At 37.3% G+C, this 21,995-nt stretch overlaps 1 pseudogene; it reads left to right on the forward strand.

Annotated features, from left to right (window-relative positions):
• The window catches only part of LOC109434138 (Y-box-binding protein 1), a 59,003-nt pseudogene extending 37,674 nt beyond the window's left edge, over positions 1 to 21,329 (forward strand).
• The last annotated feature ends 666 nt before the right edge of the window (positions 21,330 to 21,995 follow it).

A 21,995-nucleotide genomic window follows, 5' to 3' on the forward strand; every position in this document is an offset into this window, starting at 1 on the left:
AGCCTCATAGACCTTTTGCTAACAGTGATGGCAAATATCTCTGTGTAGTAACTGTCTCAGTGATGGTGCTCCGAGCCTAAAACAAGGGAAAGTAAGTAAAAGGTATTTTCTGTTTGTTTGTTTGTTTGTTTTTTTAGTACATACAACTTCTTAGGATGATTCTTAGCCAGCTAAAATCTGCCAAAATTCAGGATTCAGATGTGCCGTTTATCTTAAGTGGGTTGACGTGTAACAGTTGAATGTTTGATAGCCACAGATTTAATGGTATATCAAACTGCTTTAACATTGGTTGCTTAACCCGGCATACCTAAAATGTTGCAGATACTACCCTATAATCCTGACCATCAGCCTAGTATTCGGTTTCTGCCATTGGTACCAGGGAGTATTATGTGGGAAAGTTTTCCAGAGCACACTTACATCTCTACCTTGTTAGTGTGGCCCATTCTCTAAGATCCAGATGAGGTGCTGCTCTCCCTGTTACCCATTTATTTTCTATTTTCCTCCAGTCTGGGTCAGGCACACCTCTTTTGAGTTCCTATGGCAAATAATGGTTACCCTTATAATGTCACTTGTTGACTTGTTGGTCCTGGACTTTGAATTGTGAGAATCTCAAGAGCTGAGAATTGTCTTTTATGTGGTATCTCCAGCACCTGGGAAAGTGCCAGGCATGTAGCAGGTGGAACACTCCCAAACAAATAAAAGAATATAAACTTTTGGAAATGTAGAATATGTTTTGGTCACCCACAGCTTTTCTGAGATGCTACTGTGAGATAACACACTTTGTCCATGGAAAGGCATTGGTTTGGTAAGAGGGTGGGAAACCAGATAACTTCCGTGGGTTTATTTCTACGCTCCTAAATTCATGAGAGGGGTCGTGTTTTTTTTCTTTTCCAATCCTCTACCTATAGTTCATTTTACAGGGGATCGGATTATAACAGACAGCCTCTCCAGGAAGTAGGGAATGAGAGTTCAAGGGACTTTGGAGTGACTTATTCACACCGAGTTGATGTTAAGGTAGAAATGCTTAGTGTGTGAGGGCTAAGCTGGGCCAGTCAAGACAACTATATCTAGACTTTGGCGTTCTTCTCTAGCACGTCACACTAGCAGTGTAATAACAATGTAACTGTAGCAATGAAATTCTCAATCTGATTTCATCTCATTCAGGCCTGCTGTGTTCCCATAGCCTTCAGGCTAATAGCTTCTGATAAGTGTTGCAGATATATATGCTAATCAGTAGAGAAATTCTGCTTGGGGCTTGAGGAGCTAAAGGAAGTACCTATTGTTTATCAGATATTTGCAGAAACCTTGTGACTAGACTCACAGCAACTAGCAAAATCTTCCTGCTGGAGCCCAGATATCTGCAATGGTCAGTCCCCTCCCATTGTCCCCTCCGTTGACATAAAAGAAGTTTGAGCTCTGTACATTCTTAAGATGGATTTGAGGTACCACAAAGTCTACCATCTTCTCAGTTGGTACCCTCTCTATCAATAAACCTTTCCTGTCTCCAAACTCCGACATTTTGAGTTTGGGCCTTTTGAAGGGTCAGGGCACAGGGATTTAGACCAGTAACAGCAAAACTATTTACGTATTTTCTTCCTCAGATGTTCTGAAAACTCCCAGGATAACACATAGTGCTGACTAAGAGTTATTGTCTACTAAAGGATGTAGAGTGAACAAATTAGTAAGAAAATATTTTAGGCTAGGGAATTTGCACTTTGTTGCCACTGTTTTTTCAGTTTGATATCTTTCTCTTTGTTTTATAACTTCTTAGTATATTTTATTGAAAAAGTTCCTATCTGTTCCTAGCTCTTCTACACGAAAAAGAGATTTGTTCAGTCCTCACTCAAGAGAACCACAGCAATAAAAGCACTGAGCTTGGTTGGTATAGTGCTAGGTAGCACCCAAATGGGTGACACTGTGACTGTAGCTAGAGAAATGGGTGCATGTTGGGTGTGTGTGGGTGGTTGGAGTATAAGTAGAGTTAAAGCAGATCAACGTGAAAAGTCAAGAAGGGAGGGTTGAGAGAATTGTAATTACATAGTTCTTTTGATCACTGGTTTGGTCAATTAAAACTTGTCATTCATTAAGTTGTCTAAACCAGAGGTCACAAATTCCTAAAAGATTGAGATAATTATCCATGGACTATAAGGTAACATAAATGAGGGCAGCAGACTAGGTATAAAGCAATAGGAAGAGATGCGAACTGTGGCAAATTAGAAAGAACTTGTAAATTCTTTTGGAAGCATTATAATTCTTTTCTTTTGTAAATCTCTACAGTAAAGAGTTAAACATCTATAAATAAATTCATCTCATAGGGCTGAAGTTCTTGATCTCTGGTAAACATTTCTGCACCTATTTGTATGCTTCACCTCTTATGATACCACACTTAAGATGACCTCTTAAGATAATACACTTCATTAGTAATGCAACTAGTATAACCACAGGATTCCCGAAATCTCCATAGAAATTATTATAAAAAAGTCAACAAATAACACATGTTGGAAAGGATATGGAGCAAAGGGAACCCTTGTGCACTGTTGGTGGGACTGCAAACTGGTGCAGCCACTATGGAAGGCAGTGTGGAGATTCCTCAGAAAACTAAATATAGATCTACCATACAACCCAGCAATTCCACTTCTGGGTATTTATCCAGAGAAAATGAGAACAGTAATTCAAAAAGATATATGCATCCCTTGTTCATCAGATAATTATCTATAACAGCCAAGATATGAAAACAACCTAGGTGTGCACTGAATTGACAAAGAAGATGTGATATATATATATATATATATATATATATATATATATATATATATATATATATGTCACATAAACAGAAATATGATGCAGCAATAAAAAAGAATGAAATCTTGCCATTTGCAATAACATGGATGGACCTAGAGGGTACTAAATTATGTGAAATAAGTCAGGCAGAGAAAGACAAATACCATACTGTTTCACTTATATGTCGAATATAAAAAATCAAAACAAATAAACAAAACATAAACAGACTCACTGAAATAGAGACTAAAGGGATGGTTACCAGAAGGGAGGGTGTGGGGGGTTTGGTCTAAAGGGGAAGGGGAATATAGTCCATAATACTGTGATAAGTGTCATGGTGACAGATGATTACTAGAATTAGTGGGGTCGTCACAGTGTAAGGTATGGAAAAGTCGAATCACTATATTGTACACCTGAATCTAATATAACCAATTTAATATTGTATACCAACTGTACTTAAATTAAAAAAAAAATGAAGGAAAGAAAAGGCAATTGCTACATGCTTTTCTGTTTGTAGCTCCATTCCCTAGGGTTACTAACAGCAGGCACCTGGAGCAGCTCACATTCCACATCTGAGGCCATTCTGGTGCTGTGTTTGAAGCCATTTCTCCTCTGATCAATTGTTTGCCAGGAACATCTAGAAATCAATTATTGGAGGGTCCAACATGGTAGCTAGCCAAACAAACCCTAACATGCTAGAATCCCCACTGAGAATAAACCTAATCTCTACTGAAGAAGACATCTATTACATTTACTTACAGTGCAGAGATCTCAGCATCTGTCAATAGGTTGCAAGCATAAAAAGAAAAAAAATCATATTTTCTTTTAAAATAGTTAATACATTGTTTGTTTTGCCTTTAAAAAAATATAAAATCAATAAAATCATTCTAGCATATAGTAGGCAGCCAAATAATTTGTTTCATTACATGTTAAAGTTACTATTTCCTGTAACTAAAATAAAAGAGGTGAGCTCTTCCTCCAGGTTATATAGATTACTTATGATTTTATGATAATTCCTCAGGGGCAAAGCATGTCACTCAGAGCTTCCTAGCTCTGTCACTTAGCCTATTAATAATATGCTGCTCAGTCCTTACCAAAAGTAGCTGAATCCACAATGCTAGAATATTAGCATATTGGATATGCATTAAATTACAGTCTACTGGAAAAACAAATTATGAATTATGTTTCATCAACCCATAATTAATTCTATTGACATTCCTATAAAGCACTCAATTTTCAGGTACCAATAGGCAAATGGCTTGTATTTATTGGGTGCTGAATTAATAGCTGCCGATGAATTGACATATTCTTCAATACAGTGAATCCAATTTTTTTCTTATTAATTTCTCCAGCCTGATTTAATGTTAAGACATTGCAAGTGTCTTGGTTTGAGGATATTCTAAGCAATGCCGATCCTTTAGGTTCAGTATTTACTGACCACATTTGTCCTTTTTTATGGTAACAGATATAAGCTGTCATCAAATTGTTGGAATGGGGTTTAAGTTTGAAGTTGTACCTGAGCTATGCTTCATGGTACATGTACTCTTTTTTCCTGGCGTGTGAAGTAGAATTCTCTATCATGGTTGGCTTCTGCTCCTTCACAAGATATTTTATTTACTTAGTTATGCTATGCTTCCCCCCCCCCCCCCACACACACACACTTCTGTTTCCTTCCTTCCCAGGTACAGAATTGTCATTACAGTCAAGTGTGTTTCATTCTTCTCTCTCATTCTTGGGCTTCCCTCATCAAACCTGGTTACGAATCGTATTCCTTTCAAATTGAAAATTGCCTTGTAGCTCCAGGTTTTGATTTCTCCAATGTGTGTTTTCAGCCTGTAATGAAGTTTCTAGTGTATCAATGAAGGGGGTATCTGCCAAGGTTGTCACTTCTTAGTGAAATGATAGTTTGTGAGATAAGCTTAAGCAAAACAAAGGTATTTTCTTGCTTTGGTTTTCCAGCTGGAAAAAAAAGGAGGTTACTACCATTGAACTTGAGAATTCTTAAAATTATTATGACAAGGGACTTCAAATAGTTGTTAGGTAAGATAAAGTTATGGCAGATCCCAGGGCTTGGGCTAGTGGAAGGATGAGATGAATGGACAACACAGGGAAGAGGAGATTGAGGTGAAGATGCACATATTTACCAGAAAGTGTGTTGACATTTCACTGTTAGCTTTTGCCTTCCTATCCTTAGATATCTTAAGAAAGTATTTCAGGGGTCATTCAGAACAGAAAGTCAAGTGCAGGAAATTTTGGCAGTTTCCTTTCTTTCTTTCTTTTTGTTTTTTATCTGCTGTCTCATCCCTTAACAAGTCGGTACTCTGGGCAGCTTCTATCAACTCCTCTCTAGAGAACACAATTGCCGTCATTTCATGCAGTCATCTTCTGGCTATGGACTGACTTGAAGAGGAAAAATACCTTTAGGTTGACTTATAAGAGTTTTCTCTTGCCAGAAAAGAAGCAAATCTGCGAAACCTCATACAAGGTCTTCAAACAGTGAGAGTGTACCTGTAAATTTGGAAAGAGTGGGAACCTATGTTCAGGTGTTGGTTTCTATCGTTTACTAGTTGTAGGATCCTGGACAGAAAACTAATCCTGTCTGAACTTTCATTCAATATCTGTATAATGAAGGGGTTTTAGTAAATGACCTCCAAGTGCATGACATTCATGGGTGTTTTGCAGTTTTGTGTTTACTCTCTGACTTGGTTGTGCTTGGTCTATCTACTGTGCCACATGAGCTTAAGGCCAAATTCATCATTCATTTATTCATTCAAACAAATGTGTGAGCACTTATGTGAAAGGTATTTCCCCATTATACATTTAAGAAACATAAAAAGGACTGCATACAAATAAAGCACATGATGAAGAGGGATAATTCACATAATGGAGGTTAGTGGAAATAGAGGGGAAAGAATTCTTAAGCTTGACAGTCAAAGTCACATTAATCTTTGCAGTAACAGCATTTTGCTTAATAACCCATGGGATCCTCTGTCCTCTTTGCACATCTTTTTTTCAATGTATATTTTTTTCAGTTACAGTTGACATACAATATTCTATTAGTTTCAGGTGTACAACATAGTGGTTAGACATTTATATAACTTGCTGAATGATTCCCCCAAGTAAGTCTAATACCCACCTGGCACCATACATAGTTATTACAATATTGTTGACTATATTCTTTATGCTATACCTTACATCCCCATGATTATTTTTTAACTACCAGTTTGTACTTATTAGTCCCTTCCCCTTTCTAACCCAGTGCCCTAACCTCCCACCCATCTGGCAATCATCAAAATGTTCTATTGTATCTCTGAGTTTGTTTCTGTTTTGTTTGTTTGTTTTATTCTTTAGGTTCCACATGTAAGGGAAATCACATGGCAATTGTCTTTCTCTGTCTGACTTACTCTATTCCGCACAATACCCTTTGGACCATCAATGTTTTTGCAGATGGCAAGATTTCCTCCTTTTTAATGAGTAGTATCCGATTGTATATATGTACTACCTCTTCTTATCCATTCATTCATTAATGGGCACCCAGGTTGCCTCCATATCTTGGCCCTTGTAAATAATGCTGCAGTGAACATATGGATGCACATGTCCTTTTGAAGTAGTGTTTTGAGTTTCTTTGGATAAACACCCAGAAGTGGGATTACTGGGTCCTTCTTTGTCTCTTCTTATAGCCTTTGTTTTAAAGTATATTTTGTCTGGAATAAGTATTGCAACCCCACCTTTTTTTTTCTTTTCATCTTTCATTAAATATATTTTTTCATCCCTTACTTTCACTCTGTGTGTGTTTCAATCTGAAGTGAGTTTCTTGTAGGCAGCAGATGTATGGGTCTTATTATTGTATCTATTTAGCCACCTGATCTTTTGATTAGAGCATTTAATCCATTTACATTTAAAGTAATTTTTGATAGATATGTAGTTATTGTCATTTTATTATTCACATTTTTATATTTTCCTCCTCCTCTTCTCTTTCTCCTTCTTCTTCTTCCCTTCCTTGTCCTCCTCCTCCTCGTCCTCCTCCTCCACCTCCTCCTCTTATTTCTTCTTCTCCAAAAGTCCCTCTAGCATTTCTTGTAATACTTGGTTTGTTGGTGATAAACTCCTTTGGCATTTTCTTATTTGGGAAGCTCTTTACCTGTCCATGGATTCACAACAATAGCTTTGCTGCATAGAGTTATCTTGGTTTTAGGTCCTTGCTTTTCATCACTTTCAATATTTTGTGTCAATCCCTTCTTGCCGGCAAAGTTTCTGTTGAGAAATCAGCTGACAGTCTTATGGGATTTCCCTTGTAGGCTAGGGAAAGGACTAGGTTCTTTTCTCTTGCTGCTTTTAGGATTCTCTCTTTGTTTTTAACCTTTAGTATTTTAATTATGGTGTATGCATATCTTGGTCTGGGCCTCTTTGGGTTCATCTTGTTTGGAACTCTGCATTTCCTGATTATATGTCTGTTTCTTTTGCCAGGTTAGGGAAGTTTTTCATCATTATTTCTTCACATAGGTTTCCAATTTCTTGCTCTCTCTGTTTTCCTTCTGGTATCCTTATGATGCAAATGTTGCAATGCTTGATGTTGTCCCACAAACCCCTTAAATTATCCTCATTTTTTTTCTTTTTGCTGTTCTAATTGGGTGTTTCTGCTACCTTAACTTCCACGTTGCTGACTTGATCCTCTGCTTCATCTACTATACTGTTGATTCCATCTAATGTATTCTTCATTTCAGCTATTTCTGACTAGTTCTTCTTTTTTTTTTTTAAATGTTTTCTATCTTCATTTTTATATTTCCTATCTCCTTGTTGAAGTTCTTACTGAGATCATTGAGCATCCCTATAACCAGTGTGTTGAACTGTGTGTCTGGTAGATTGGTTATCTTCATTTTGATTAGTTCTTTTCCTGACCTTTGTTCTGCTCATTCATTTATGACATGTTTCTTCATCTCCTCATCTTGGCTGCCTCCCTGTGTTTGTTCTATGTATTAGACAGGGCTGCTATGTCTCCTGGTCTTCGTACAGTGTCCTTATGTAGTAGGTGTGCTGTGGGGTTGAGTGGCACAGTCTCATCTCCCTGGTCACCACAGCCGGGTGCTGCAGGTTTGCCCCTTGTGTGTGTTGTGTGTGCCCTGCTGTTGTAGTTGAGCTCTAGTTGCTATTTGCACATCAGTGCAAAAAACTGACCGTCAAGCTGATTGATTGTGAGGACTGGCCATGACTGTATTGGGGAAACTATTATGTGGGGGCTGGCCTTGTGGAGCAGGATTCGATTTAACAGTGCTCCATTGCTGCTGTGCCTGCCTTAGCCTGGGTGTGTCAGATGAGGAGGTAGCTGGGTGATGCTCTGCTTGGTCCAAGCAGGCCACAGTTCATGCTGGCCCTGGACCTCCTGGGAGGGAGCCCCGCCACTGGCCAAGTTCAGTGGCAGCCTGTACCCTGTCCAGGGCTCACTGGCAAAAGCCACAAACAGTCCACAGATAATAGCCACCTGTGCTGGGCTTGGAGGTGCCTGGGAGAGGCCGAACCTGAACTGAGGCCAGCTGCCACTAGTGCTGGGCTTGGGGCTACTCAGGAATAGGTACAGGGCATACTGAGGTCAGATACTGCTTCTTTGGTGTTTGTGAATCTTTGAGAGTTTTTGGAAAAGTCTGTAGCATGAGCCAAAAGAAAGTGTTTGTATGGAAAATCCACTGGTGGGGGGCTTGGGTGAGTCCCCAAGTTGGGTGGGGCTGGGTCAGGGAATCACCAGGGAAGGGTGAACTGTGTTTGCCAGATTGATGGAGACTCAGATCTGGCACCAACCTGCTTCTGTGCTCCGGGAATCGGGAGGCTCAACAAAGGAACCATGGATTTTGCCAGTACTTCTGTCTGGGAGAAAGCTGTACCTCCAGCCTTCACTCTGAGGCCAGACAATTCACTTCCTCCCTGTGTGTCCCTGGCACCTTTTGAGTTGCTGCTCCAGTACTGGAGCTCAGAGAGAGTGAGTCCATCAGGGAGTAAGTCTGTGTGCAGGCCCTTTAAGAGGAGCACCTGGGACTCCAGCCACCCTCTGTTTCACCCAGCCAGAAGTTGTGGAGACTTTTCTTTCCAGCACTGGAACTCTGAGCTGGGGAGCCTGGTATGGGGTTAGGACTCCTCACTCCATTATGGGAGGGGACCTCCACAGCTGAGATATCCCTCCCAATTTTTAACTACCACATGTGGGTGTGGAACCAGCATGTTCTTTGTCGCCACCCCTCCTGTCAGTCTCGGGGTGGCTTCTTCTGTATGTTCTAATTGTAGGACTTCTGTTCAGCTAGATGTCAAGTGATTCTCAATGATGGTTGTTCTGTTGTTTAGTGTAATTTTTATAAGTTTGTGAGAGGAGATGAGCACAGTGTTTACCTACTCTACTAGTATCTTGACCAGACTTTTTTGTACTTCTAAGAGTGGACACAGGTCTAGCAGTCACATTTGGGTCTCTGAAATATCTGTATAGGGACATCACTAGAAATGGCTTGGTTAACATTTTAGAAATCATTCAACTCTGTTTTTCACTTTCTCAGAGAACAGAAAAAAGCTGTCAGTGGGTATTATTGTATCTTGTTGTCTTTATACTCAGGTCATGACTGGGGGCAGAGTAATCGTGATCTCTAGGTACTCTTGGTCACAGCCTTGGTATTCCTGCTCTACATATTACCTTAATGTCAGGGACAACCTAGGCTCTGCTCTGTTGTAATGCACTATAATTATCTTGTTCTTAATTTACTTGCTGCAGTTCAGTTTACTTCCCCAGAGCCTTGTTTTAATAAAGTCTTTATTAAAGGATTAGGGACTCTTGCTTTTTAGTTCTTTTACTCTCCCTCTTTCAGTTGCTTCTTTCTCTGTTCATCCATCATTTTCTCTTTCAAAGATGAGAACTTATGGGTTTTTATTATTGGGGAAACAATGTTTTCCCTGATTCTGTGAGAGATAAGGGGCTCTAATAGTTACTTGTCCACAGTTGCCCCATGAAATCATACTATGAACATGAATTTACAGCTTTATGGATTTGATGATGTTCAAGGTCAGATGGGTCTGCCACATTTAAAGTGTTTATACCTACCCATCCACCTCCTCATAGTTGATGGGCTTGTCTGTAGGGCTGATAAGCTCTTGTTCTAGTGTAGTAATTAACTTCTATTATTAAATCATGGACTATTGACTCCAAAGCTTAACACCATTTACTTTGTATCTTTCTATTTTCATTAGGAAAAAAGACAATTATTGGCAATTGATGTAGCCTATATATCAGTATATGTTCTTAGAATTATTGTTACTACCCTAACATCTGCTCACTCCCAGACTGTACTTTCCCCTTATGTGTTACAAAGTAAGAATATTTCAAACTTCAGGCACAATGGTTTCATTGTAGTAAACATAACATTCTACATGCCCACAAATTAAATGTTTCCATAGTCTCTATTAGAGAACAATGAGATATAGTAATTCTAATAATGTACTAATCTTCTTAAAATTTCTCTTGCATGTTAATTAGTATTTAAGAGATTTAAAGAAAGGATGTTTTCATTAGTGCAGTATTGGCATTTGGGACATAAATGAATTTCACACATGTATAACAAATATAGAGGAGCTAATTTACAATAACAGCAATAAGCTGGGACAAGTGGTTTATTTCATCAAGATGATATGTTTTTGTTTGAAGATAAATAGTTATAGATTGCAACCTTAGCATAGAAGGGGTAAAACACTCTCTGGTAGATGGCAACTTAAAAGTGTAGCTTTAGACACTTCATTCATTCAAAAACATTTATTTTGTGTCTAGTGTATGCAAAATCTTTGCTAAGAAATGAGGCTGGAAAGTGAATTGTCCCTTCCCTCCATGGATTTATAGATTAATAGGGAAATATTGCTATGGATGCTATAATAGAGAACTGTACAGGGGAAATAGGTGTTCTAAAAATGGGGTTGGGCAAATTTTCCTGAAATTAATGAGAAGCTTCAGGATGGAACCAATGCATTCACTGAGTCTGAAAAGCTTAGTAGATCATGAAAGAGACATGGCATAACCTCTGTGGGATGAAAATTAATCTTGATTAAATTCCAAATAAAACGAACTACTCTGGAAGCACCAAATGTGTTGTACTAGACCAGAGTATCTTTTACATTATACAAACATACTTCATATTTATTCATGTACTTATTTGTCAAATTATCATGCACAATTTTCAGATTATAAATTTAAAATTTTTATATAGTAAAATAGACTCTTCTGGTATATAGTTCAGCAAATTTGTATCTACCAGCATAGTGACTATACAGAACAATTTTATCATACTCAAAAAACTGCCTCATGCTTTAATTTCACTCTCCTTACCTCCGAAACCCTAGTAACCACTGATATGTACTGTATTACCATGTTTTTTGAAAATGTCATCTAAATTGAATCACTGAGTATGCAAAGTTTTGAGACTGGTTCCCTCATTCAGTGTAATGAACTTGAGCTTAATTCAGGATCTTGTGAATATCAATAGTTTGTTCCTTTTTTATTACTGAGTAGGATTCTTTTGTATGGATGTTTCAGTTTCCTTATCTACTCAGCTGGTGAAAGACATGGGTTGTTTTCGGTTTTTGGAGATGATGAATATAAATTATATAAATATTCATGTACAGGCTTTTGGGTGAATATAACTTTTTTTCCCTCTAAGGTAATAGTTTAAAGATTAATGAGAGATATGGTAAGTATACATGCGTTATACATTTTAAGACACTGCCCAATGGTTTTCCAGAGTGGCTGTACTGTTTGGAATTCCCAAGGCAATATGTGAATGCTCTAGTTGTTTCACTCTTTTGACAGTACTTTCTGTTCTCAGGTTTTTTTTTGTTGTTGTTTTAATTTCAGCTATCTTAATAGGGTAGATGGTGGTATCTCATTATGGTTTTCTTTGTATTTAATTTTAATGAAGTTCAATTTAGCAGTTTTTTTCCCCCTTATGGATTGTGCTTTCAGTGTCATTTCTAAGAATTATTTATTTTACTTTCATTCTGGAAAGATATTTTCACTGGACATAAAATACTGAGTTGACCACTTTTTCTTTTAGCATTTAAAAATTGTGTTACTTCCTTTTGACCTCCATAATTTCTGATGAGAAATCTATTATAATTCAAGTTGGTTTTCCTGCATAAAAATATGCATCTTATTCTTCTAGCTTACTTTCAAATTATTTTTATTGCCTTTAGTTTCCAGCAGTTTGATATGTCTGGGCATGGATTTTTTGGGGGCAGGGTAGGTGGTAGTTACTGTGTTTATTGTTAACTGAGATTCTGGAATCTGCAGGTTCATGTCTTTTGTCATATTTTCAGCCATTGTTTCTTCAAATATTTTTTCCACACCGCATTCATTCTCCTCCTATTCTAGGCTCTATTTAAAAAAAAATATTACACTTTTTTCTTGTTGTCCCATAGGTTTCTGAGGCTCTGTCCACTTAGTTTTGTGTATTTATTTTCCCCTATGTTGTTCAGACTGGATAATTTCTATTGATCTATCTTCAAGTTCACTGACTCCTTCCTCTTTTTTCTCCATTCAATAATTTTAAATTTTCAATGATTTAATTTTAGTTCTAAAATTTCTGTTTGGTTCTTATTTATTTAGTTCCCCCTCCTTCTTTTGCTGTGACTTTTTTTTTTTCTATTAATTTCAATAATGTTTATGATTGCTTGTTGGAGTAATTTTATAGTAGCTACTCTAAAGTCCTTTTCAGGTAATTTCAAGATCTGTGACTCCTTGGTATTGATGTTTGTTAGTTTTTCTCATAAGACTTGAAGTTCTGTGTATGCTGAGTAACTTTGAATTGTATCATGGATATTCTGAATATTATGAATGTACATTATGATTGTATAAGTCTTGTTTAAATCCTGTGGAGAATTTATTTTTGTTTTAGCAATCAATCTCCTTAGTTAGGTTAAGACTGCAAGTTCTAGCCTGTCATCTCTCAGATGTGGATCCATTATTAGTTCAGTTTTCAAAGACTTTGTAGTACTATTTGGATCTGTCTCCCACCTGGAGGGTGGCCTGCCTGATAGTTCAGTTTTCAAATTGTTTGGTATTTTTATTACTATCAGATCCATACATATGCAGATGAAGAATGAGCTCAGAAGTTCATAAATTATTCTGTGGGATTGCTTTCTCAAGCTCCTTCCTTTTTGCAATCTCTCTGGGTGTTTCTGGTTCCCTGGGACTTTCCTTTGGGTGACATGGCCAGAAAACTGGGGCTGTGGTTACTCCTTTATCCTTCGCCCTTTTATAAATATACCCATATCTAGGACAAACCAGAGATAACACAGAGTGAGAAAAGAAAGCAATAAAGGATCATCTCACTTTCCTGGGGCCACAGCTCCATTGACAGAATTGAAGGTTTATTCCCTTCTGGGTTTTGGCTCCCATGAGATCTTGTTACAAGGCCAGTTGTCCCCTCTGAAGTTTTATTTGGGGGTAGGGGGGCTGGATTGTAAGAGAATGGAGACAAAATTGAAAAATACCAAAAGGGGGTTTCTTCATTCTGTCTGAACATTAGGCATGCCTTTTCCTGCTCTTAGGTTAGAACTAGAGGGGTTTCCTACTGTGTGCCTTGTGCCCATATCCAGTTTTCAGGTGGCACTGAATGCAGGTTTAGAATACTGGAAGAATATCCTGGTAAAGAATAGGTTGGTAGTACTCTGAATTCTGGTCTTCATCCCCAACTTGCTTGCTATTACTTATTTTCCAGAGACCTCAAAGATCTGCTCCATGCATTGTATTCTGGTTTTATAGCTGAATTCAGTGAGAGAGACAGCGTGAAGTGTTCTATTGTATCTTGTCCAATATTGAAATCTCATATGCTGTTTAAAAATATTTGTTATCATTGGTGGAGCTATGGAAAACTTTTCATGTCTACCAGGAACATTTATGTACTATCAATAGTTCCACCTGTCACTCAAAGGATCTTGAGTGAGGCCTGATCTCAGCAAGCTAAATGTTTCCTATTGATGTTTTAGAAGCTACAAATTTCTTTTACTGTCATAAATTATTCCTGAATGGCACAAATAATCAGTGCTACTAAATTGAGCAAACACTTGAGCTTGGTCTCGTAATATTAGTATATTTATAATTTTAGTAGTAAATTATAAGTTATTTTTTTTCTTTCTTTCTCTTCAAATTTTCAGAATGATATATATGTATGTATAAAATGTTGGTCCACATTTTATGTTTATCTTTTTGTCAGACTCCTTTTCCAGAAAGAAAAGCACAAAAATTTAGGGACTTCACAGATGTATTAAGTTCATATGTTAAGAATCAGTTGAGAATCTCTGTTATGATTTACAGACTTAGTCTTTTAAGTAGTCAGTCATTAAAGTCTAGTTAAAATTGAAGTTTTGACTAGAAAAAAACTGAAGGAGAAATCTCAAAAATGAGTATTGCATATATTTGAAAGAGGATAATCAGACACTCTATTTTTCAAAATCTGAAGAACCATAACATATTTTCCTGTCAAAAAGGCTACTTCTGTTCAACTTGAATATTCTGCTTTCGTTGGAGATAAATTCAGTGCTCTGAAGACAAACATTTTTGGAATTTAAGTCAAAATCTTTTCACAGAGACATACAACTGATCTTTTTAAAAATATGAGCTAAATTGTGTGACCAAATTGCTGACAGCAGCTTCTAAACCAGACAGCACATCTGCTGACCTAGAGAAAGAATGACTGGTTGGATTGGCATCTTCTTCTTCTATATTAGGTAAGGGGAATTTATAATAGAGTGTGTGATTGGAGCAAAAATTAGTGTTTTGGCTGATAGAACCATCATGTTAATGCTTTGCCTGAAAAGACTGATCTGGAAGCAATTTAGAGAGTTTGATTTACAACCAACTTTGAAAAGAATAACACATGTTCTCAAGATGTCTCAAACATGCAGTGAGTAGGGAGCTGTCCAGCCACTTAAATTTTCTTTAATCTTACAGTTTAATCAAAGATTCCCTCACAAAACTTCACTCTTGGGAGATTAGGGACACTCCTTGGAGGGCCTTAGGTCAGAAATCAATGTGTAGTTTTACTGCGATCACCACATGTACTTCATGTTTGCAAAACATGTTTCAGTTTATGTGCCAGGTTGAACTTAATTGTTTCAGAACTGTGGACATCCCTAGAGAGTGAAAATCAAAAACTGTGCATAAAATATTATCAGGGGACACAGCATGTATTGGCATGTTTGACAATGAAATGAAAAGCATTTCTCCAACGATCCTGGGATATCCAGCAAAAGAGATTCTGGCATATAAGGTCTCTGCATGCTGGAGCTGAAGTGGCAGAACTAAGATTTAATAGACTAAGGCCTAAAACAAGAGCACAGTTCAAGTTGTACTATGTACTTACTGACACCTGCACAATTAAAACCATGATACGTATAGGAAGAGGGAAGGAACTTGAAGGAGTTCACTGTTTTTTACATCTGTAATTCCAGTTATAGCTTCATGATTTTTACTATATTCTCATATAGCACTTATACATCTGACATTTTTCCTAAAAATAATTTTCTCTTTTTTATGATTGTTAATAATTCCCATTACAATACTCTCATTAGTTGAAAACTAGGATGTTTGCTGGAAATAAATGGTAACCATATGAAGAAAAACAGGAAACTATAATAGCAAAACAATGTTGTTAAACTATATTATTAAGCAGTACTGTTAAAATACAAATGGAAATACAGATTAACAAGGATATTCAAATACTAATAAATTATATCTATTTATTAAAAAGCGTTCTAAATAAAAGAGAACAATTTTTCTTTTGAGTAGAAGTAGATGTACTTTTCCCTATTCCTCCTGCTAAGTACAGCAAAAAATATTGGACATTACATATAAAACAAACATAAGAAGAGTCTGGAGGGTGGAGTGAAGAAGGCCAACTAGGGATCTTAGACTCAGGAAATGACACAGGGTGCCCCTGGATTTTCTTTTGCTTCATATATCCCAGACTTGATGGTGTGGAAGTTAGCAACCTAAAAACACCAACAGATGCTAATTAAAAAATCCCCAACAAAAGCCTCCTCCTTTTAGTCAAATGATCAAGGAAAGGGACAGCTTAGAAAGGCAGAAAACATTTAGATAACAATTATGCCACTCTAGCCAAACACAAGAGAAAAACTGTCCACACCCCTGCATATATCAGCAAAGGCAGTGGGGAACCTAGACTTCTACCCTTGTGAGGCTGTAACAAGGTGCTAATCAACCTTACCAGATGTCAGAGAAGCCAAATAGACAGGACTTTCATCCCTGCCAGCAGGTAATAAGCTCCCTTTCCCCCATAGTGTCAGTAGAGATCACAAAGAGAGCCTATTTTTTTTTACCCCTACTTTGCAGTAATGAGGCATCTCTCCTTATCCCTCCTAGGGTGGTATCAGAGGAGGCCCAGTGGGAGTCAGAATTGTTAACATCAGCCACAGATAATGAGCCCACCCCCAGTGCAATGTTAGTGAAGACCACAAGAGGAACCAGAACTCCCACTTAGCGCAGAAGTAATAAGGATCACATCCTTCCTTCCTCCAAGTGTCAGTGAAGGCTGATTGGGAATCCTACATTCCTATGTTCATCTGGCAGTAACACAATGCCTGCATCCTTCTCCTGATTGAGCAATATCAGAGAAAGCCAGTTAAAACAGAAGGTTTAGATAAGATCTAGTCTCATAACATAATACAACAATCTGTAGTTTTTAATTGAAAATCACTTGTTACATGAAGAACAGGAAGATCTCAAACTGAATGATAAAAGACAATAGATGCCAACACTGAAATTACAGAAAAATGGAATTATTTGGCAAATCATGTTAGGCATTCATGATAAAAATGCTTCAACAAGCAATTATGAATAACCTTGAAATGAATGAAAGACTGGATAGCCTCAGAAAGGAAGTAGAAAAATCTCAGCAAAGGAATAAAAGATATAAATAAGAGCAAGTGAAAATTTTAGAACCAGAGAATAGAATAATCAAAATAAAAAGCTCAGTGGATGGGCTAACAGTATAATGGAGGAAGCAAAGGAAAGAGTCAGTGAACTGGAAGATAGTACAATCAGAACAACAGACAGAAAATAGGACAAAAACGAACTAAGCCTTGGGGACCTGTGGGACTATATAAAAAACTCTAATATCCATGTAATCAGAATCCCAGAAGATGAGAAGAAAGATGATCGGGTTGGGGGGTAGAGCCTCCCAATTTTACTAAGACATATATGAGGTCTGACAATTAAGTTCATGAACTTGTTGCAATGATGTTGCTAACATTTTTTGATATCACAGGGATTATTCATTATGAATTTGTACCAACTGGACAAACAGTTAACCAAGTTGACTATTTGGAAGTGCTGAAAATGCTGCGTGAAAAGTTAGATGACCGGAACTTTTCACTAACAATTCATGGCTCTTGCATCACTACAATGCACCAGCTCACACAGCACTGTCTGTGAGGGAGCTTTTAGCCAGTAAACAAATAGTAAACAAATAACTGTATTGGAACACCCTCCCTACTCACCTGATCTGGCCCCCAATGACTTCTTTCTTTAATGGAGATAAAGGAAATATTGAAAGGAAGACATTTTGATGACATTCAGGACATCAAGGGTAATGCAATGACAGAAAAAGAGTTCCAAAATCGCTTTGCAGGGTGAACTAGGCACTGGCATCAGTGCATAGCTTCCCAAGGGGAGCACTTCGAAGGTGACCGTAGTGATATTCAGCAATAGGTATGCAGCACTTTTTCTAGGATGAGTTCACAAACTTAATTGTCCGACCTCATATAAACCTACAGATTCAAGGACTTGAGTGAAATAAGGCAATCAGAGAAAGACAAATACTGTACACACTCGCTTTTATGTGGAATTTAAAAAAAGAAAATAGAATAGCGGTCACCAGGGGCTTTATTGATGGTGCTAGTGATGGTGGTGGTAGAAACGGGGAGATGTTGGTCAACGTGTACAAGCTTTCTATTATACGATGAATAAGTTCTGGGGACGTAATGTACAGCATGGTGATTATAGTTAGCAATACTGCATTGTATACTTGAAAGTTGCTAAGGGAGCCACACTTAAATATTCTCATTGTATAAAAAAAGTGGTAACTATTTGAAGGGGTGGATGTGTTAACTTGATCTTAGTAATCATTTCACAATATATATGTATATTAAAACATCATATTGTATACCTTAAAAATAATACATTTAAAGATAAGAAACTTGAGTGGACCTCAAACATATAAACCCAAAGATATCCATGCTAAGACACATTATATTTAAACCTGTAAAAACTGAAAATAGAGAAAAAAATTTGAAACCAGCCAGAGAAGAATAACATTTTATTTATGGGGGAAAGCAATTTGAGTGGCAGTGGATTTCTCATTAGAAACTGGAGGCCAAAGGAGGTGGCACAATATTTTTCAAATACTAACAGAAAAGAACTGCCGAGTTCTTGTATACAGTGAAAATAACCTTCAGGAATGAAAGGGAAATCAAGACATTTTCAGAAGAAAAAAACGAATAGAACTCGTTGCTGAGAGTCCTACTACAAAAGAATGGCTAAAGGAAATTCTGTAAACAGAAAGGAAATGAAAGAAGTATGAACTTAGGAACCTCAAAAAAGAGAAACATATGATATACCAAAATATGGGTTAATACAATAGGCTTTCCTTCTCCTCTTGAATTTTCTAAATTATGTTTGACAGTTGAAGCAAAAATTATTACACAATGTGATATAGTTCTAAATGAACATAGAGGAAACATCTAATAAAATTATAATATAAATAAGGGAGAGAAAAGGGATGTAAAGGAAAGTAAGGTTTTTATATTTCACTTTAACTGATAAAATCATGACCCCAGTTGACCAGTCGTGTATATAATGTAATATCTGGAGCAACTACTAAAAGCACTATACAATGGTATGTACTCAGAATACTATTAATAAATCAAAATCAAATTGTAAAATCTGTTCAAGTCTCCTATAGAAAGACAGACAAAAGAAAACAGAGAAGCAAAAAAACAGAGAGAACAAACAAAAACCAAAAATGAAATACCAGACTTAATGCTAAATATAGCAATAATTACATGAAACATAAATTTTCTAAATAAACCAATTATAAGACAGAAATTAGATGAATGTATTGAAAAAACTTCACACAACTATATGTTGTCTATAAGAAAATCACTTCAAATATGACAATTAGGTAGGTGGAAAATAAAAGAATATATAAAGATATATTATGCACAGTTTCATCAAAGGAAAGCAGGACCAGTTATATTAATATCAGGTAAAGTAGACTTCAGAGTGAAGAAAAATCACAGACAGTCAGACATTACATAATGATAAGCAGTTCAATCCACCAAAAGGACATAGCAATCAGAGCAGAAATATGAATAAAACAAAAACTGATAGAGCTGAAAGGGGAAATAGACAAATCAATAACTATGTTTAGAACCTTCAAGGATGAATAGAACAACTAAACATACAATCATCAAGGATATAGAAGAACTCAATAACATCCACTAAAGGAATTTAGTAAACATACAGAGATCACATCACCCAACAACAACATAATACATATTATTTTCAAGTGTATATGGGTCATATATCAAGACAGACAGTATATGTTGTTTGGAATTTATAGCAAATCTCAACAAATTTCAAACAATTACAATTACAGATTACTGTTAAAATGATAAATTTTATGTTATTTATATTTTAACACAATTAAAAAGGAAACTTTGGAAAACTAGTAATAAAATGGTACTGCCTTAGGCTGATAAAGACTATCTGCAAAATACATCATTTAAAGTGAGGAAAATGGTTGCCTTTTGAGAGTAATAAATAGAAAAGAGTAAAAGAACAAACAGCTTAGGGAAAGCTGACTTCTTAATGTGGGTTCTTACAATGCAAATGTTTCAGTTTATGGAAATTCATGAAGCTGCACAAATAGGATATGTGCACGTTAGGTACATTACATTTCAACACTAAACACTAAATGCCTAAATATTTGAACAAGGTGCTCCTTGGCTACAATAGAATCTGTGCATAAATCAGAGACAGAGAAGAAATCTCAGAACATTTGGAAACTAAGGAGGACACTTCCAAATAATCCATGAGTCAAATAGGAAGTCTCAATAAACAAACAAACAAACAAACAAACAACAACAAAAGGATACACTGAACAGAAAAAAAATGAAACATAACATCAAAATTTGTGGGAAACAGCTACAGCAGTGCTGAAAGGAAAATATATGGCACTAAATGTATATATTAGAAAAGAAAATAATCTAAAACCAATAATTCGTGCTCCCATTTGAGTAACTTAGAAAAAGAACAAAATACCCATAGCAAGCAGAAGGGAGGGAATAATAAGAATAGAGTTCCATAGGTAGCAGAAGCGGAGAGCAGACCCCCCGAGATCCCTGAGCAGTCTCACGTCACAACGGGCCTAGTTACCATCACACCGGGAGGAGCTGCAGCTGGCTGGTCACCATCACCGCAACCAGGAGCAGCGAGACTGAGACCCAGCAGCGGCCCACCACCGCCCGCCCCCCACGCAGCCCCTCAGTGCCGCCCACAGCAAGGCAGGGAGCCGGGGCCCAGGAAACCTTACATCAGTAGCACCTGCGAGTGGGGACAAGGTCATTGCAAGGAAGATTTTGGAAACGGTAAAATGGTTCAGTGTAAGAAACGGATGTGGTTTCCTCAACAGGAATGACGCTAAGAAGGATGGATTTGTACACCAGATTGCCATAAAGAAGAATAAGCCCAGGAAGCACCTTCACAGTGCGGGAGATGGAGAGACTGTGGAGTTTGATGTTGTTGAAGGCGAAAAGGGTGTGGAGGCAGCAAATGTTACAGGCCCTGGTGGAGTTCCAGTGCGAGGCAGCAAATATGCAGCAGACTGTAACCATGATAGATGCTACCCAAGTCACAGGGGTCTCTACGCAATTACCAGCAGAATTACCAGAACAGGGAGAGTAGGGGAAAGAATGAGCGATGGGAGAGGCTCCCATCAGCACTCCAGGCCCAACAGAGCGGCCCTACGGCAGGTGATGGTGGCTACCTTATTTATTACATGTGGAGACCCTGTGGGCGTCGACCACAGTATTCCAGCCCTCCTGTGCAGGGAGAGAGAGGGAGGGTGCTGACAACCAGGGTGCAGGAGAACAAATAGACCAGGGAGGCAGAATATGTATCGGGTCTATAGACCAGGATTCCGCAGGGGCCCTCCTCGCCAAAGACAGCCTAGGTAGGACGGCAATGAAAGTAGATAAGGAAAATGAAGGAGATGAGACACAAGGTCAGCAGCCACCTAAACCTCGGTAACTTCAATTACGGACGCACACGCCCAGCAAACCCTAAACCATAAGATGGCAAAGAGACAAAAGCAGCGGATCCACCAGCTGAGAATTTGGCTGCTCCCGAGGCTGAGCAGAGCAGGGGCTTAGTCAGTGCCAGTTTACCACCTCTACCATCCTTCTGTTTAGTCATCCAACAAGAAGAAATGAATATGAAAGTCCAGCCATAAGAAATGAAAAAAAGATTGGAGCTGAAGACCTTACGTGCTTGCTTTTTGCCTGTTGACCAGATAACTAGAACTAGCTGCATTACCTATGCAACGTTTTTTTTTTGGTTTTTTTTAATTATTATTTTTTACCTAAAGACGTCTCTTTTAGGTAATGACAAACGTGTTAAAAGCAAACAAACACAAACAAAACCCTGTTTTTTCTCAATGCACTTTTAAAGGTTTTTAAATTGTTTCATATCTGGTCAAGTTAAGATTTTTAAGAACTTAATTTTTAATTTGTAATAAAAGTGTACAACTTGATTTTTTCAAAAAAGTCAACAAATTGCAAGCACCTGTTAATGAAGGTCTTAAATAATAATAATAAAAAATAATAAGAGTAGAAACCAATGAACTTAGAAACAAAAACAATAGAGCAAAATTAATAAAACAAAGAGGTATTATTTGAAAATACCAAAAAAATTGACAAACTTCTACCAAGACTTGAAAAGGAAAAAAGAAAAAAGATACAAATGATTAATATCAGGAATGAAATTGGGAGATCACTGCAGATAGTACTGCAGACATCAAAAAGATAACAAGGGGATTATATATATACATATATATATACATATATATATATGACTACAAATTTGAGGATTTATAGAAAATATAAAGAAATTTATAGAA

This window comes from Rhinolophus sinicus, linkage group LG06 (assembly GCF_036562045.2).
Source record: "Rhinolophus sinicus isolate RSC01 linkage group LG06, ASM3656204v1, whole genome shotgun sequence".
Lineage (NCBI taxonomy): Eukaryota > Metazoa > Chordata > Mammalia > Chiroptera > Rhinolophidae > Rhinolophus > Rhinolophus sinicus.